The sequence below is a fragment of the Cimex lectularius genome, unplaced genomic scaffold, assembly GCF_000648675.2.
Source record: "Cimex lectularius strain Harlan isolate CLEC.00 unplaced genomic scaffold, Clec_2.1 scaffold168, whole genome shotgun sequence".
In the NCBI taxonomy this organism is placed as follows: Eukaryota; Metazoa; Arthropoda; class Insecta; order Hemiptera; family Cimicidae; genus Cimex; species Cimex lectularius.
Window position 1 is genome coordinate 814,285 of NW_019392902.1, and position 16,615 is coordinate 830,899.

The following is a 16,615-nucleotide window of genomic DNA, read 5'->3' on the forward strand; positions in this document are numbered from 1 at the left end:
CGTGTCCAAGAACCATTCTTAAATCCGGCTGCAGGCCTACAAGCTCTCTGTATGGAGCCAAGGCATGGCACGCCTGTAATATGTGGGACATATGGAGCAACCTTTCTCTGCATGAAGAGCACCTGCGCGGGTTTAGTATCTATTCAAATCTATTATGCAAACATAGATATAAAAAAATAAAAAATTTCATTAATCAAGTCTTAAATGTTTGTGTTGAACTGGTTTGTGGTTGAAAAGAACGTTTAGTAAGAGTCGCACAGAGAACAATAGAGCGTATAGTAGGGCTATGTAAATTTGTTTATACTATGCTATATTGCCAATTTATTAAAATAAAGAATTAAGAAAAGGACACAGTTTACAAAGGCGTTCTTTAGAAAAGGTGTTCATGTGGGTCGGGGCCGTCATGTGGAAGAAAAACGGGCGATTGCCGAAAGAAGTAGAGTGCTCAATATGGAGAGACGATTTTTTTTGGTCAAGCTCGGATAAGAGATGGCAGAGACAAGAAATTGAAGAAGGTGTGAGTAGTTGGCTTTTTCGAGATTTAAAATAAAGGCTTCTTTTAATTATTTATTAAAAAAATTCCTATTATTATTTTTCATTTGATAGATACAATCTGAATAATACTATTTTAATGCGAGGTCTTGCATTGTGCCATAGAGCTTGAGTGCCGTTTAATTTTTGGCCACTAAAGGAACAATGACGGTCCCCTTTTATAATCCAGTGTAATGTATATTACCTCTTCACGGTTTTAATGAACTTTCAAAGTTTAGTAAAGAACTTCTTTATTGTATAAAACAGTATTCCATTACTTATTCACGGCTTGGTTAGAAACACTTCTCGTTTCTCTGTGATGGGGTCTGGTTTAAGAAATTTTATTTCCTCTCCCTGAGGGCCAGAGTCCCCCTTGAAATTTATTACTGTGGCTGTTAAACTTACATCTATTTTTCTTTCTGTTATGAGCAACTTGGACAAAGGGCATACAACCGGCTTTTGAGACACAAGGATGAGGTTTAATCAATCTCTCTTTACAAAACAATTGATACAAAACATTTGAAATATATTATAAGCAGAAACCATCAGACGACAAAGTGTTATTCATAAGAACTTCTGACATTAAATTGAACAGGACTTTTCGATTTAAAATCTTTCTGAGCCAATTAAGATCGACCCAGGCAAAATCTAATCTTTCTACCACACTTTTTATTTTTGTTTCCTTCGGGCGGCAAAGATCTACATTAATCCATTTGAGATGAGGGCGTGTGGGCCCGTATCAGCCCGGAACCCAATTTCGTCTAGAAACTTCTGAGCCATTTCTCACTTGGGCCTTTTTTTCTAACTTGCCATGGTCCTTTTATAACAGTATTGTGTCACTGATCTTGTTAAAACGTGACATCGCAGTGGTTTTTAAATTAACATTTGTAATTCTGGGGTTACTTTTTTTATTTTACTGAATAACCGTACCCCCGAGGGATTATTTTTTGTCGGGGTAATTCAGATTTTATCAACTTAACTGATAAACAATTCATAACCGTCTTCATCCCTCGCTTAAGCCAAGGTTCACTTATCTTCAACAAAAGAGAAAACAGTCCGATAGGCTGCGTAATAAACATAAGGTTGTTACAAAAGTAAGATACAATGTTAATTATTGCAAATTAATAAAATTGTTCTAGTTTGATATACTGTTTTACTAACAAATTACAGCCTTATGAGTTGTTTTTCACCAATGCACTTCATATTTAACATCACATTCTAGCCTCCATTCTACCTCTCATAAAATGGTTTGTTACATGATGATATACAATGGTAATTACCACATTAGATTAATGTAATTATTATACTTTGATGTACAAGTACTGTACAATGTCACCTACTAACAAATTACAGCCTTATGAGTTGTTTTTAACAGATGAGGACTACATTAGACAACACATTCTAGCTGCCACACCACCACCTCTAACCAGGTGTGGTTATTTTTCATATACAATGTTAATTAACAGACAACCCTTTCCATACAATGTTACTAACTATAAAATTATACATTATGCAATCTGTGCCTCTATTAGTTTACATAACCTTGGACTCACTCTACCCCCTGTTTTGAAATATAGCATAAATCAGATACCTGTGTACTTCCGACTCCCAAAATACCCTATCACTCACAAAAAATATTAAAATTAACATCCCACAGTGTGTATACGCCAAAGAATTCTTAGAGCTGTTAAACAAACTACTCAAACAAGCTACCACACACAACTTTTTGCTATACAGATGGGTCCAAATCCCCTTCAGGAATGGGAGCCAGGTAGTTGTGACAGTAAGAAATACATATTCTAACTCTCAAATTTATTTAGCAGTTATACTGCGGAGCTGATTGCCATAAGCAAATGTCTAACCATAGTAGTATCATCATATGATAAAAGAGCCATATGCACCGATTCACTTCAGCACTTTTATCACTAAAAAAATAAATTTACTGATAAACTATCCATTCAAAACATACTTTTTTCTCTCAGACAACTGCACTCAATAGTAACTGAAGTGTTCTCTATACGGATACCTAGCCATTGTCAAATAACGGGAAAATAACTAGCAGATCAAGCTGCTAAAGAGGCCATCGAGAGTGGTTTACCAATCACAACAATGTCACATGATGACCAGTAAGCGTTGCTAAAACAAAAATTTGGTCCTGGCAACAAATGTGGAACAATGTAACAAGCTAAACAAAATAAAAAGTACTGTTAGTCTTGGAAATTATCAATTAGACAATCTAGATTTCCAAGATTAACCGGCTAGTGGTTAACGGTGTTAACAAGACTAAGAATTGGCCATACCCGTCTTACTCATGATTATTTGATGTCGCGAGACCAACCACCCAAGTGTCAAAACTGTGAAGAAATCTTAACTGTAAAACACTTACGAATAGACTGCCTTAGCTATAATAACAGCAAAAGAACCTTAAATATATCAAATTCAATAAATCAAATAGTAGGAAATCAAAAAGAGGCCATTGACAAACTATTTCAATTTTTACGAGTTAATAGCCTGACTAATAAAATTGAATTTTCATTATAAATATTATCTATCAAGGCGGGCATGACCCTAGTGGTTGATCGCTTTTATAAATTGTAAAAAATGTTAATTAATTGTTTTAATTATTACGGATTATTGTAATTATTATAGTTTTATAAACTGAGTCACTAACTTACAAGTTGTAGACTTCTGGACCCGAGGAGTATCGGGTACTCTGGGGGGGGGGACCAAACTTTTATGTTTCTATATGGCAATTTTATATATATATATACAATATATATATATTGTATATCATTGAATGTCTAGTATCTAATCTGTAGTTAACAACTTGAGGTACTAATTTGAGGCTAGTGTTTTAGGATAGATAAAAACCATTTACAATAGATACACCAATAGAAAGATCCGGAGCCTCCTGCCCTGGGGTCCTCCGAGTGCCCCAAGCCAGCGGGAATGGCTACAGGTAAAATACGCGTGAAAGACCAAAAAGAGAAGTACAAACTCCCAGTTGGCCATGGATGGCCTCAGCCCCTAAACTTCCTCCATTACATGTATCAACTTCTGCGTTGTTTTTACCCAGTGTCGAGTCCATCTCACAACACATTCTTGCAGCCGCAAACCATTCATAAGGGTGTTAATTACACTTTAATAAGCAATGTTTATTAATACAAATATTATAGTTTTACGTAATGTTATTATTACCTATCAAATTATGACGTTCGGAGTTGTTTTAAAAAGGTGACGTCTAGATCTCACAACACGTTCTAACTGCCGCACCACCTGACGGTTCTTCTTTACACTTAATTATACAATACTAATTGATATAATTAAGTAATACACTAATGCAATTATTATAGTTTTATACACTTTTTACCAGCTTATAATTATTGCCTTCCGAGTTGTGACTTGTTTTGACACCGATGCTCGTCTATCCACATGCCCTCAAGTTATCACGCACATTCTTGCCATCTTCTACTAACAACGTTGTTAATTACACTTTATTACAATGGTAATTGCACAAATTAATACAATTATTATAGTTTTACACTCAGTATTAATAATTATCAAATTATAATGAAGCCATCTCAGATGCTATTCACCAGTTCAGCCTAGATATCATTACAAATTCTAGCCGCTACGCTTACTCCATAATGAGTGTGTATTAATTTATTAAAATATATTACCCAATTTTCTCGTGAAGGGTGTAGAATTTAATAAATTCAAATACCCATTATATGTAAATTTCGAAAAATTCTTCTAATTTAAAACTATATATATATAGTGTATATAATATATATGTTTATATATATATATGTGTACTACAATATATAGATATATAGTGTATATAATACATATATGTATATATATGTACTACAATATATAGATATATAGTGTATATAATATGTATTTTAGTAGTTTAAGTTATATGTTAGAATTAAAAAAAAAAGGATCATGCCCAAAGCAAGTATTATTAACCAGAGGTAGGGCAGGGCAATAAATTCTCCCTAAGAATCTTTGTACATTAAAGTAATATAATGCGTGTAAAATTGTAATGAATATTGTATAATCAATTAAACAAAATTTATATGTATTTTTTAATCATGCTTAAGAGTTTATTCGGTTTTGCATCCGATCAGGTCTTCCTTAATTTATCTGTAAATTTATTATTTATTTTATTCATTTATGAAAAAAGCTACATCTGTTACAGAGGATTTTTGACATAATCTTCATTAATATCGACTATAATTTATTTTATTTAAATGAACCCCCTCCTTAGTCCTGTTGGCTTGTGTAACAGTGTATATCATGTATACTTGACAACCAGAAAAGATTAATGCCCGACATTACTAAATTTTGTCGTAACATATGCGGCTTGTTGCTTCCCTTGTTTTATGGTTAACGCATTAGGAAAATGAGTAGCATCAAATATTCTGTTCGTAATCCAGCATTATTCCCATCTTATCTCTCATCCACTGAGAGAACTGTACATAAAATTACAATGTAACACAATGAAATCGAGGATTGTTAGACAAACCGTAACTGTCTGAATCACGTGTGTGATGAGTGGAATAATTACAAGCTAGTTCTAAAATCAAAATTATATCATCAGTTATAAACCAATAGAACACATTTTTTTTAAATTATATTTAAGCAGATTCACCACTTCTTTTTATACTGGCATTTGGGAATAACAGAATAGAATGGAAATAAATCAGTAATTAATTAAGGTTTTTAGTTGAGATAAAAATGTCAATGGCACGAGCGGGATTCGAACCCAAGATCTTCGGCTTGATACGCCGCTGCTCTACTACTTGAGCTATCGTGACCTCGATCCACTCGGACACCAACTTCCCATCTCAACCGCATCTTTTGAATTTTCCCTCCTTTTTGCCATTTTTGGTTTTGGTTGAGATGGGAAGTTGGTGTCCGAGTGAATCGAGGTCACGATAGCTCAAGTGGTAGAGCAGCGGAGTATCAAGCCGAAGATCTTGGGTTCGAATCCTGCTCATGCCATTGACTTTTTCATCTCAACTAAAAACGTAAATTAATTGTAATATATTAATTGGTCAAGCGGACCACGAAATTAGTGAATTTAAATCAGTAATATTTACAGATCACTTTAAAGTTCTGTATATAAATCCTACACCGTTAATAATAACACAAATTCCATCGTTATTTCTATATCAATGCAGATTTGTATTGGCCCTTGCTGTTCAACTACTTTTTAATTTTCTCCTGAAGTAAGGTGTTTTTCCACATTTATGGAAAATAGGATTTATTATGCCGTTATATAAGTACGGAGAGAGGGATAATGTAAAAACTACCGACCACTGTCCGTTTTATCACACATTCTAAAAATATTTGAATCAATTATAATGCAATATATGTATATTTCCCAGTTCAGACAAATTATTCTCCCATCTCAGCATGGATTCACCACCCTAACTAATCTACTAATAATAGCAGAATGATATCATCTAAACAAATTTCTCAAAAACATTCGACATAGTTGACCATAAAACAATAATTTTAAAACATGAAGTATCAATCTTATCTTGGCTCCAAGTAGGAAAAATAGGAGAATCTGAGCCAATTAAATTTAATCTTCTGGAGTCCCACAAATTGCTCTCCCCCCCGTTCGATATTTTTATTAACGGTCTTCCTTCAGTTATATGTCATTCCATTCCTCTCCTTTTGCCTACGACCTAAAATAATTAAGAATAATTAAATTTTCAGACTCGTGAGTCCCCTTCTACGGAAATCTTTAGTAAAAGGGGAAAGATTTATTCGTTATGAAGGGAGACCAAAACATTTTTTTGACACACGGCCCTTATGCAGTGCAATAATAGAGATGGGTCATGCGTTGACTCCATACAGAGAGTGTGCAGGCCTGCAACCAGATTTAAAAAAGGTTCTCGGACATGGTAACGAGTTCCAGGGCCCCGTGTTCCGCTTTGTAGGGGAATTAAATTTGTTTTTATTGTACATAGCCTTCAAAATATGTATTTGTGTTTCTGTGATTTGTATGAGTGAGTGTATTTATTAAAGAAAATGGGGAGTGGCTGATGGTGGAATAGCATCCCCATCGCTCCTCGACCTGGCTTGAGTCGATGGCGGAATATTTATAAAAGTACCCCATCGACCCCAATTGGATTGGTTTGTTATTGTATGCAGGTCGATGGAGGAATATTGAGTACCAGTAAATAGAATGAATGCAATGTATGTAGGTGTATGTATTTATTTGTGTGAATGCGTATTGAATGTGCGTTGTTATGCATGCTCTCGGGGTTGTAATGACAAGCTGTCGGATGCCCCCACAAAAAAAAAAAAAAAAAAAAAAAAAAAAAAANATAATATTAATAATTAAAATAGAGCCGACTGCTTCAGTCTGACTTAAATTCACTTCATCTATGATCCATTGAAAAAATGTGATGCTAAATAATTTGGTAGATTCTTGGGGAGTAGTAAAAAAAATACACATTAATACTAAATGTTGAAAAATGCTACAAAATGAGTAACGAGCAAATTCTTGCGGCACATACAATTATAACATAAACACCTTCTATTTAGCAAAACAAATCATCACAATTAAACTTGGTGTAACCTTTAATTATAATTTATATTTTAATACACACATTGATAAAATAAAATCTGTAAGTTGGTAAGCGCTAGGCTTTATCTCACTTTATTGAAAAAATGTAGTTATTCCATGTCATTGTTAATATGATAAACATATTCTGCATCAACCTCCAAAAATCCTTTAAAAAAATAAAAAATGGTGAGACTTCACTTGAATATTGTTTTCCAGTCTGAGAATCACTGCACTGTTAATGCAAATCAGAAACATCAGAGAGAATCAAATATTTTTTTCTTTTTAATCGTTGCCATTAAGCTGGGAATAAATCTTTCCGGTTATAACCAGTTTCAATTATGGTTAAACTTAATCTCAATAAAACACGCAGATTAACCTTCGACATAGTTAGTAAACTCTTTTTAAAACCATTGATTCGTACATTCACTGTCTTCAAATTCTTAGCAATATTAACTTCTCCAATACTCCTTCTCAGTGTAGACAGCATAGGATATTCCGCAATATTAACTATGGCAAAAACTCACAGGTAGACAGAATAACGTGTTCCGCAAATGATGTCCCTCAAACCTTAAGACGATACGATTCCATTTTAACCAGTTTAAATTAAGCATTTAAAAAAATAAACCTTGTCATCTTAACAATGTAATTTTCCATTAAGCTTCCGAGAAGTGACTATTTTCAAAAAACGTTTCAACGTTTTTGCCATTGAATTCCAAAAGTAGCCAACTCAATTTCATTCACGTGTAAAACGATAGTATGACTTTAACTCGAAATGATTGTTATTAATGCCAGTTTGTAAACAGGGGTGGCGTGTCGGCAAATCGATTCCCTCCTTCTGCACTTGTGTGCTGGATCGAAAGAAACAAATGAGCTATTGCTGCGAAACTGGTGCAGGGTGTAGAATGGAACTGGATGATATATTTATATCTATGTTATACGGACAATATCGGTTCGAAGGAATTCAAATGAACGGGTAAATATCGGCTCTCAGTTTTGCGATAGAGGTTGTGAAATTCATAGTATGCAAATTATTTAATATCTAATTTTATATCTTTTTTTTTTTTTGCGTGTACTTTCGATGATTGTTCTTAAAACACACAATTACATTGGTTGGAGTTTTATTTTGGCAGATTGTTCTAACCCAGTTTTGGGATTTGTTGATTGTTCCACAATTTATCATTATTCTGTTCGGAAACCCTCGTTAATTTGATTAATTACAAAAGAAATTCAAAGTAAACGAATTTTTAAGATGCCAACTATGACACCGATTGCAAAATTTAAATTCAATATACATGTTGAATAATTTAAATTAAAATAAGCACAAGAAAAAGAATAAAGAGAAAGGGAAAATAAATCACTCAAAACAGAGAGAGAGAGAGAGAGAGAGAGAGAGAGAGAGAGAGTGATTTACAATTTACAAAATGGAAAAAAGAAGGATAGAAAGAGGGAAAGGAGGACATTTATTTATAACAACACAGAAAAGTCTACAAGAGAAGTCAACATTTACAGGGGGAACGTTAAAACTGCCCATGGTTTTTTACCCCAATCGCAATATTTATTAACAACAAAGAAATAAAAAAAGGAAAAAATATTAAAGACTTCGGAAGAGATAAAAGGGATAAAAAAGAGAGTTAGAGGAGGAAGAGAGAGAGAGAGAGAGAGTTGATGAGCATATCTACAGCCAGTCAAAAGACCTTACGCTAAATAAATTTCAGCCTGTTTAAGCAAAAACGAAATTCCTCGTAAAATGAGATTAGATAGAAAAGAGTGAGAGAAAGATAGAAAGACAAAGAGTGAAGCGGAGGCGGAGTGAGAAAGGAAGAGCGAGAAAGAGAGAAAGCGCAGCGTGAGAAAGGAGAGAGAGTGAGAGAGGAGGGAGAGAGGAGAGAGAGAACAGATGAGCAGGAGGGAGGGTGGAAGATAAAAAGAAAGAATGGAAAGTGAGAGAAAGAGTGACAGAAGGATAGAGAGTGAGAAGGAATGACATGGAGAGGGCATATAACGAGAGATTAAGAGATAAATGAGACTGAAGTAGAAAGAAAGAATGAGAGAGGGCGACAGAGAGACTGAGCAAGAGAGAGAATTGTAACCTCTGTTGTATATCATAAAGCTTATAAACCCGTTTTAATTTTACACTCTGATCCTCATCCCGATACCAGCAAATAAGTGAAAAACTGGCTTTTTTCAGTCCGCCAGTTCAATCGTCATATCATTATAACCACATCAAGTTATCTAAAATATCCATCATTCAGGATCAGCATACGCTGCGTAAAACAGGACAGAGACAATTCATAAATCCAGTTAGGCCAACATCAGGATATGAATTGAACATTGTCGGACAGAAGCGATCCATCAAAACATGACTTAGAGATTGATCTCCCGTCGTCACCCTTGCTTATGAATATAAACAAGGAAATCGGTCCATGCCAAAGCTATCTATTATAAAATATCAGCTGGACTTTTTTTTCAGGGCGACGCTACATTTACAACTGGCAGTACAATACCAGAACTAAAAATGAGATATAACAAACGGCCTGTCAGTCGTCTTGAAATATACCTAGTCATTTATAGAACAGGCGCTGGCTGCCAAAGTGATGTGACAATCAAAATGATATTAAGTAACAACGAGTAAAAATCTCTTCTGATCGAAAGACAATACGCTATAAAAACAATGTAATGTATATGCATGAGGGTAAAATGCGTCCAAATTCCCATTCCGTACCTGACGGTCATTCCTACATGACCACCCTTTCTAATAACTTATTTTCCTACCTTTAAATTTTCTTAACCTCCTTTCCCAACACTAATATTCTCTTTCTTTTCCTTCCTTGGCGTCCCAGATCTAGAAGAGGAGAGGGATGTCGGTCCACCTTAATGGCACCCCAGGGACCGACTGGGTGTGAGAGGATAGCTATCTCACCCTCTGAAACTGAAAACTACATAAATAAGGGTGTATTTACGGAAGGCCACCATACCGTTAAACCTGGACCGGGATCAACCACGGGTTCATTTCGTAGATCCTGTCGGAGTTAGTGAGGCACAACCCGACCAGAGGCAGAAGAAGACCTGATGCAGGATCGTCGTTCGTCCAAATGATGCTGCGGTAGGATCCCGCAGCCATGAGAAAAAGAATGAGTAGAGAGGTGATGAAAAATGAAGAAATTGTGCAGAAAAGAAAATTTGCAAAGTACTAGATAATAAATAAAAGAGAAGAAGACTCTAAAATTATGCATGCTGGTCAATAAACAATTAAGACAGGTTGTGAATGTAAAAAATAGAGTAGCCGGTACTCTAATTCTCTCAACGCCATAGTGCTTAAAGAAACAGTAAACCTTGCAAATATTTCTGTAAATACGACCCCCCAACAAATGCTCTACACCTTCTAGGACTGATCTCGGGACGAAATCTGCTGGTGTGTCCTGAGGAGAAAATCAAAGATGAGCTATAAGATCAAGGGGTCGTCGCCTGTTGCGCTGTTTTAGATGACTTCAGGCATACGGCTATGCGGAGTAGATCGGAATTGATATGCTCGTGAGGTTCTCCGGTATACGACGGCAACCCTGTCAACATGCATCATTTGTAAAGGACATCACCATACAAAGTCAAGCACATGTCCTGTTATATCCTAAGGGAGGAACGTGATATTTCAGTTCCAGGGTGGCACCGTTATTTCAGACACCCATCTGCGGGCACACATCCTACCTACACCCGTTGCTTTCCTGTCAATCAATGAGGTAGGGCTCATGGCGGGGTGCTATTTACATCAGTGAAGAAATTACAGATAACGTCCAGATGTAGCAGTACGCCTCAAGGTACCTAAAAAATGACAATATGTTCGACGTACTTACCAAATAAGATTTGGCGTAAGGACTAAATAAGCCGAATAATTAATGCACTACCCCACTCGATCCTCTTTCCCGGGACTTTAACGCTTACATCTTTTGGTTGAGCTCAGATTCAGCAAATAATCGAATAAACCAATAAATAGCCTTATCCTTAGAAAATATTATTCCCTAAAGGAAGACTTTAGTGATAGGTATCGAAAAATCTAATATCGATTTCTTGTAATTACCAACCAACTTGTTCGTGGTTAGGCGCATTAGGCTTCTATCCACAATCGAAACAATCTTGGAACTTGTTAGTAAATTACTGACTGTTCAGCAGGCAAGAGTTCAACTGCTCACTGTCAACCCGATCAGTCACTTATATATAATTAAATCGTGTTCGTAGATTCATTAGAAGCCTAATAAAACAATTTGACGTCTACTCGTGAAATATTTAACCAAATATTAAACCAACGCACAAAATATCACTGCACATAAAGAAAACACCCTAGTTTTAGATCCATACGTTAAACTATTGGTCCGGTTCAAAAAGCAAAACCCAGAGCCTACAGTCAGTTAGAACCATTTTACAGGGAATTTGTTAAAATATTCACAAGTAAAATTTCTTGGGCTATAATTGGATGCCTCGGCCACTGCGGTTCTTCCATCCATCATAGATATACTTTGCATTAAACATCACTATACTGTTTCGAATGGAAAAAAATGTAAAAAATGCAAAATAACCATTAATTATATAGAGAAATTGTATTAGTATATCTATATATACTACACAGTATATATATATATATATATATATATACCTTAGAAAGAGAATATTGCTGAAGGAATAAGCGGCAGTGGCCTTACGCTTTTTTTCAGGAGGAAAAAAAATTTCTCAAATATAATCTCTGTTATGCCAAGATTATGTACTACACAGTATATATATATATATATATATATATATACCTTAGAAAGAGAATATTGCTGAAGGAATCTGCAGGAGCGATCTTATGCGGGTGAATTTTTCTATGTGTTATATATTACTTTATTATTATATATTAATTTTCTCACCATGCTATAGTAGTGTGTGGTGTTGTTGCAGGTTTTGAGAAAAAATGACAGGATCTAAGTTATTTCAGAGTTCCTCTGTAATGGTCAGGGTTTGGTTTGAGGATAGGCTGGGATGTCAGTTATCATAGCGAATAAAGTGGAGGGGTCAGTAAGCAGCCCTGAGGAACACCAACATGGATAGGGTGAGAGTAATTATGAAAAATAGGTCAGTGAGGAAGCTCCGAAGTATGGCATAGCAGGTTAACAACTCTTCTTTGAGCAAGAACAGCAATCTCGAGTTAAGCAGTCATTAAACAAGTTCTACAAGGACGGTTCAATTCACATCCAGTTACTTACCTCAATGGTGAGGTTGAGAACTTTCTTGTTATTAAACTGACCATAATTAAAACATATATCATTAGTTATCTGCATCTCTTTCAAATCAAATCCGTAAAATGGTCTATAAATACAGCAACCAGCAAGAGAGGGGCTATTGATTTAGCATTTTTCAGTTTGCATGTCTATCTGTTGAACGAGCCAGTTCCGAACACTAAAGAAACGCGATTATCCCTAAGCGGTAGTTAAAGGTTTCGTTTGGTGCTCGGGAAATCAATGTAAGTGGAATTTAAACAACACAAGTCGTGCCATGATTGCAAATCCTTCGTCCACGTTAATTGATTACAAAAAATCAACCTTTCTTGGCTTCCTTAATACTTCATCCCATCACTTAATCAAATGACAGAAAAACCTTTTCGTTTTTTTTTTCTTATGCTGAAATTTAGATAATTGCATTAATAAAACATAATTAATTTTAATATTTCTTGTTGTTTTTAAAGTAATGAAACGGTGATTAATGTGTTCATGAGATTGTCTCATAGAAATGGCCAAATTTCATTTATTTTTCGTGAAAAACCAAGACGAACAGCTTAAACAGTTTACGCTGAGGGCAGATATTCTACTCGAGGTCCTATAAAGAAAGGTCGTGGAATCAGATCTGCATAATCAACAGCATGTGAATTTCAGAAGGAACACGAAGGTCGTGTTTCAGGAAGGATAAGTTTAGATTAGCATAGGTAACTAACGACTAATTTATTCTCAGCAGGCAAACTGGTATCTTTTTAGATGGGGAAAATTGTTTATTATCAACTTTTATCAACTCACTGTACCCATCAAAGTACTTCGTATGTAGGCGATGAACAAGTTTCAGCTTCGTTCGTAATGAAATCCAGGTATTCAACACTAGATGGCAAAAGCTTTATTCCTGTTATCAATTCACTCGAGAATGTAAATTAAACCTGTTAATCTTCACAAATAATCGCTGAGAGAACAAAGTGAAAAAATTACCATTTGCTAATTAGAAACTATTTCAGTAGTCAATTTTCCTTTAACCTTTAAAACAAAGACAAAAAAAAACTATAAAAAACATAAAATCGACACTACAATAAAACAGGCGTATTTGTATAGAAGCTTTCAAATCAGACGTGGGGCAATGCCGCTAATTCAAAAAATTTGGCTTTCAGTCAAGCATCAAAAGAATCTAAATTAACAAAAATCGATGTATTACTAGGTCCCTATAGAATCGTCTCTCGTGGGTCTAAAATGGAATGCAGTCGGGACGGGAGTCAAAACACACATTTTGACCTACCAAAACTACTTGGTCCTATGTGCCAAAATAATCGCAATCAAATCACACGTTTATCACCTCTCAGGCAATACAGAGGCATCTCACAACAGCAACAAAAAAACGCCCGATTGCTGATTGGCTACGGCTTCGGTATGTAAATAATTATTCAGATACCGTGAGATGCGGTCGGGTGTGGTATAGGTTTCAGAAAAACATTTTCTTTATCGTGCCAACGTTTCGATCTTTATTGAGATCATCTTCAGTGCTCAAAGTGTTTGTCTTCTGTGTAATTGTGCCATCTTTGCGTGTCGTGTTGTATGTAAATATTATCGCTCTGGCCGGTGACAGCTTCGGTGTGTAAATAAGGATAATTAATGACCCCCTCCCCGGAAAATAAGGATGACGTCCTGTAATGGTATAAAATGATGATCGGTTGAACAAGGTACTTCAAAGCATGACGTAAACTTTGTATATGTACAAAGAAATCAAATTTTTAAACAAAACCTAGTAATGCGTTTTCGATCATGAAACATGAAAGTATTATGAATAAAATTAAGGAAAATTTCTTCCAATTGTCACAACAGCCACTTCTACGCTTTGCATTCTAAGCTAAAATGAACCATTTCATTGACCACATACTCGATTTATCAAGCTTTTAACTATACCGTCATAAAAGAATACGATTTACTGCCGGTTGTCATGAATCGTAACAAGAAGCCGGACATAATTATGTCCTGACCAAAAAATAAAAGATAAAGAAATACATTTTAATGTATAAGGAACTAGGCAACGCTATACACTTTTCAAGTCGTAACATTTCCTCCCTTGGTTTACGATGGTATGGTCCTGTAAATTTTAAAAAGTTTAATTTTAGCCTGACTATCTTCGCTGGGTTTGTCTGTCAGACGTGTCGGCTCTTCCAAATCCTTAATGTGCCTGTGTGCTTCGCCGAAGTCCAATCCGCTATTTTATAAGCTCCTAATGGGTGCGTGTTTATATTTTTTAATTTTTTTTCTAGTGATTCTGCATTAAGTATGAAAATTTGTTCCGATCTTTATACGATTTTCGATCCTTTTTCGTTTTTATTAGTAAAGTGTTTTTAACGTTACAAAAGATGTATTTGAGCTGTTGATAATGTTCGTATATTCACAAGTTTTTAAGAATGTTCATTTTTCGTCCTTTTTCTAGGTCGTGTAGTATTTTCCGGATTCGTGACGGTTTTCTGTGAGGTAGTCGGGTAGTTCGATTTTCGGTCATTGATCTTATTTATTCTTCGTCTATTTTTATGGACGATAAAACACCAAGACTTAATCCATTAAATGAACCGAATAACAAAGAAAACGCCGATTTTTTAAGAGAGATTTGAGTTAACAGAATCAAAGACACGCTGAAGAGGATGAAATTCAGAAACGCGTCTGACAGACCAATCCAACAATGATAATCAGACCAAAATAATGGTCAACGGTCAACTTACTGTACACCGAAGGGGTTCGTTTTGTCTCATTTGGTTAACTTGCACATTCCAGCACAAGTGGTAGAGCAGCAGCGTATTTAGCCGAAAGTCGTGGGTTCGAATAGCGCCCGTGACACTGACTTTTTATCTCAACAGATACCTTACTTAAAGATGAATTAATTATTATTAAAAAGAATTTATTTCGTCAATCGGATCTCGAAACCTAATGGATTTAATAAACAAAATGTAGGATACTTCACTAGAAGCTCTCCGTGGCCATTTCATTTGTCGCGGAGAATCAAATAGATTACAAGACATTTGAAAAATGGCAAAAAGGAGGGACAATTCAATAGGTGGAGTTGGAATGGAAAGTTGGTGTCCGAGTGGATCGAACTCACGATAGCTCAAGTGGTTAGAGCAGAGGCGTATTGAGCCGAAGGTCGTGGGTTCGAATCCCACTCGTCACACTGACTTTTTATCTCAACGAAAAGCTTAATTAAAGATCAATTAATTGAAAAGAATTTTTTTGGTCAATCGGACTACGAAAACTAATGGAACGAAAAATATATTGACCCAGTAAAATAAGATCAATTATTTCAACATCTTTTTTTTTAATTCACTTTTATAACATATATTGTGGGTGAGCTGTTAGCTATAGAGACTCGTTGACACGTAGTATAAAATAGCTTGCAAAAAATTTGTTTTTTCTATAAGTTTATGGCCGTTTATGGCTTTGGAACTTTGAAATTAATATAATTGCGAACTTTGCTTTTAAACTCTCTGGACATTCTGAGTTTCTCTGTTCAATGCGATTCAAGAATGGATGAAGAACATCAAGAAACGGATTTTGAGGTTAATCCCTTAAACGAACAAGGTCTTACAGATGAGTGGCACAAAGTTTTTGGAAGAAAGCGACCTGGTCCACAAATTGCTAACAGGGACCCGAGGAAAGTGCCGCGTATCCAAACTACTGTGAGTACTCCAATCCCTACAAGCAATCAATATCAAATATTTTCTGACACAGAAACCTCAAATAAAAATAGTACAGAAACAAAAGAATCGAAACCTCCACCGATTTACATTAAAAACGTAGTGAATGCTCATTCACTAACAAAAAATTTAGAAAACATAGGAGGCGTCAATTCCTTCATCATAAAAAACACTAACAATTCGTTAAAACTACTCGCAAACAAACCACATACATACAGAAAATTTATACAATTTTTGGAAAAAACTCAGACTGAATTTCATAGGTATCAATTACAAGAAGAAAAAAATTACAGAATTGTATTAAAAGGTCTACACTTCTTTACCCCACAGGATTAATAGTTGAAGAATTAAGTAACAAAGGATACCAAGTAGTTAATTGCATTAACGCTCTATCACGGTTTAAACTACCATTGAACATGTTTTTTGTAGACATAGACCGAAACACATACAATGAAAAAATCTATGATATCTCGACGCTATTGTACACAAAAATAAAAATTGAAGAACCTTTCAGGCGAAGACAAATCGTGCAATGCACACGGTGCCAAGGCGTC

General features: G+C 35.3%; 1 protein-coding gene and 1 non-coding gene across 2 annotated transcripts in view; both read right to left on the minus strand.

Moving 5' to 3' along the window:
• The window catches only part of LOC106674224, a 324,578-nt gene that overhangs the window by 233,033 nt on the left and 74,930 nt on the right, over positions 1-16,615 (minus strand). The gene's annotated exons all lie outside the window — the stretch shown is intronic.
• On the minus strand, positions 6,221-6,340 carry LOC112127777. The gene has a single exon (XR_002910730.1). It is a non-coding gene; the product is annotated as a U5 spliceosomal RNA (small nuclear RNA).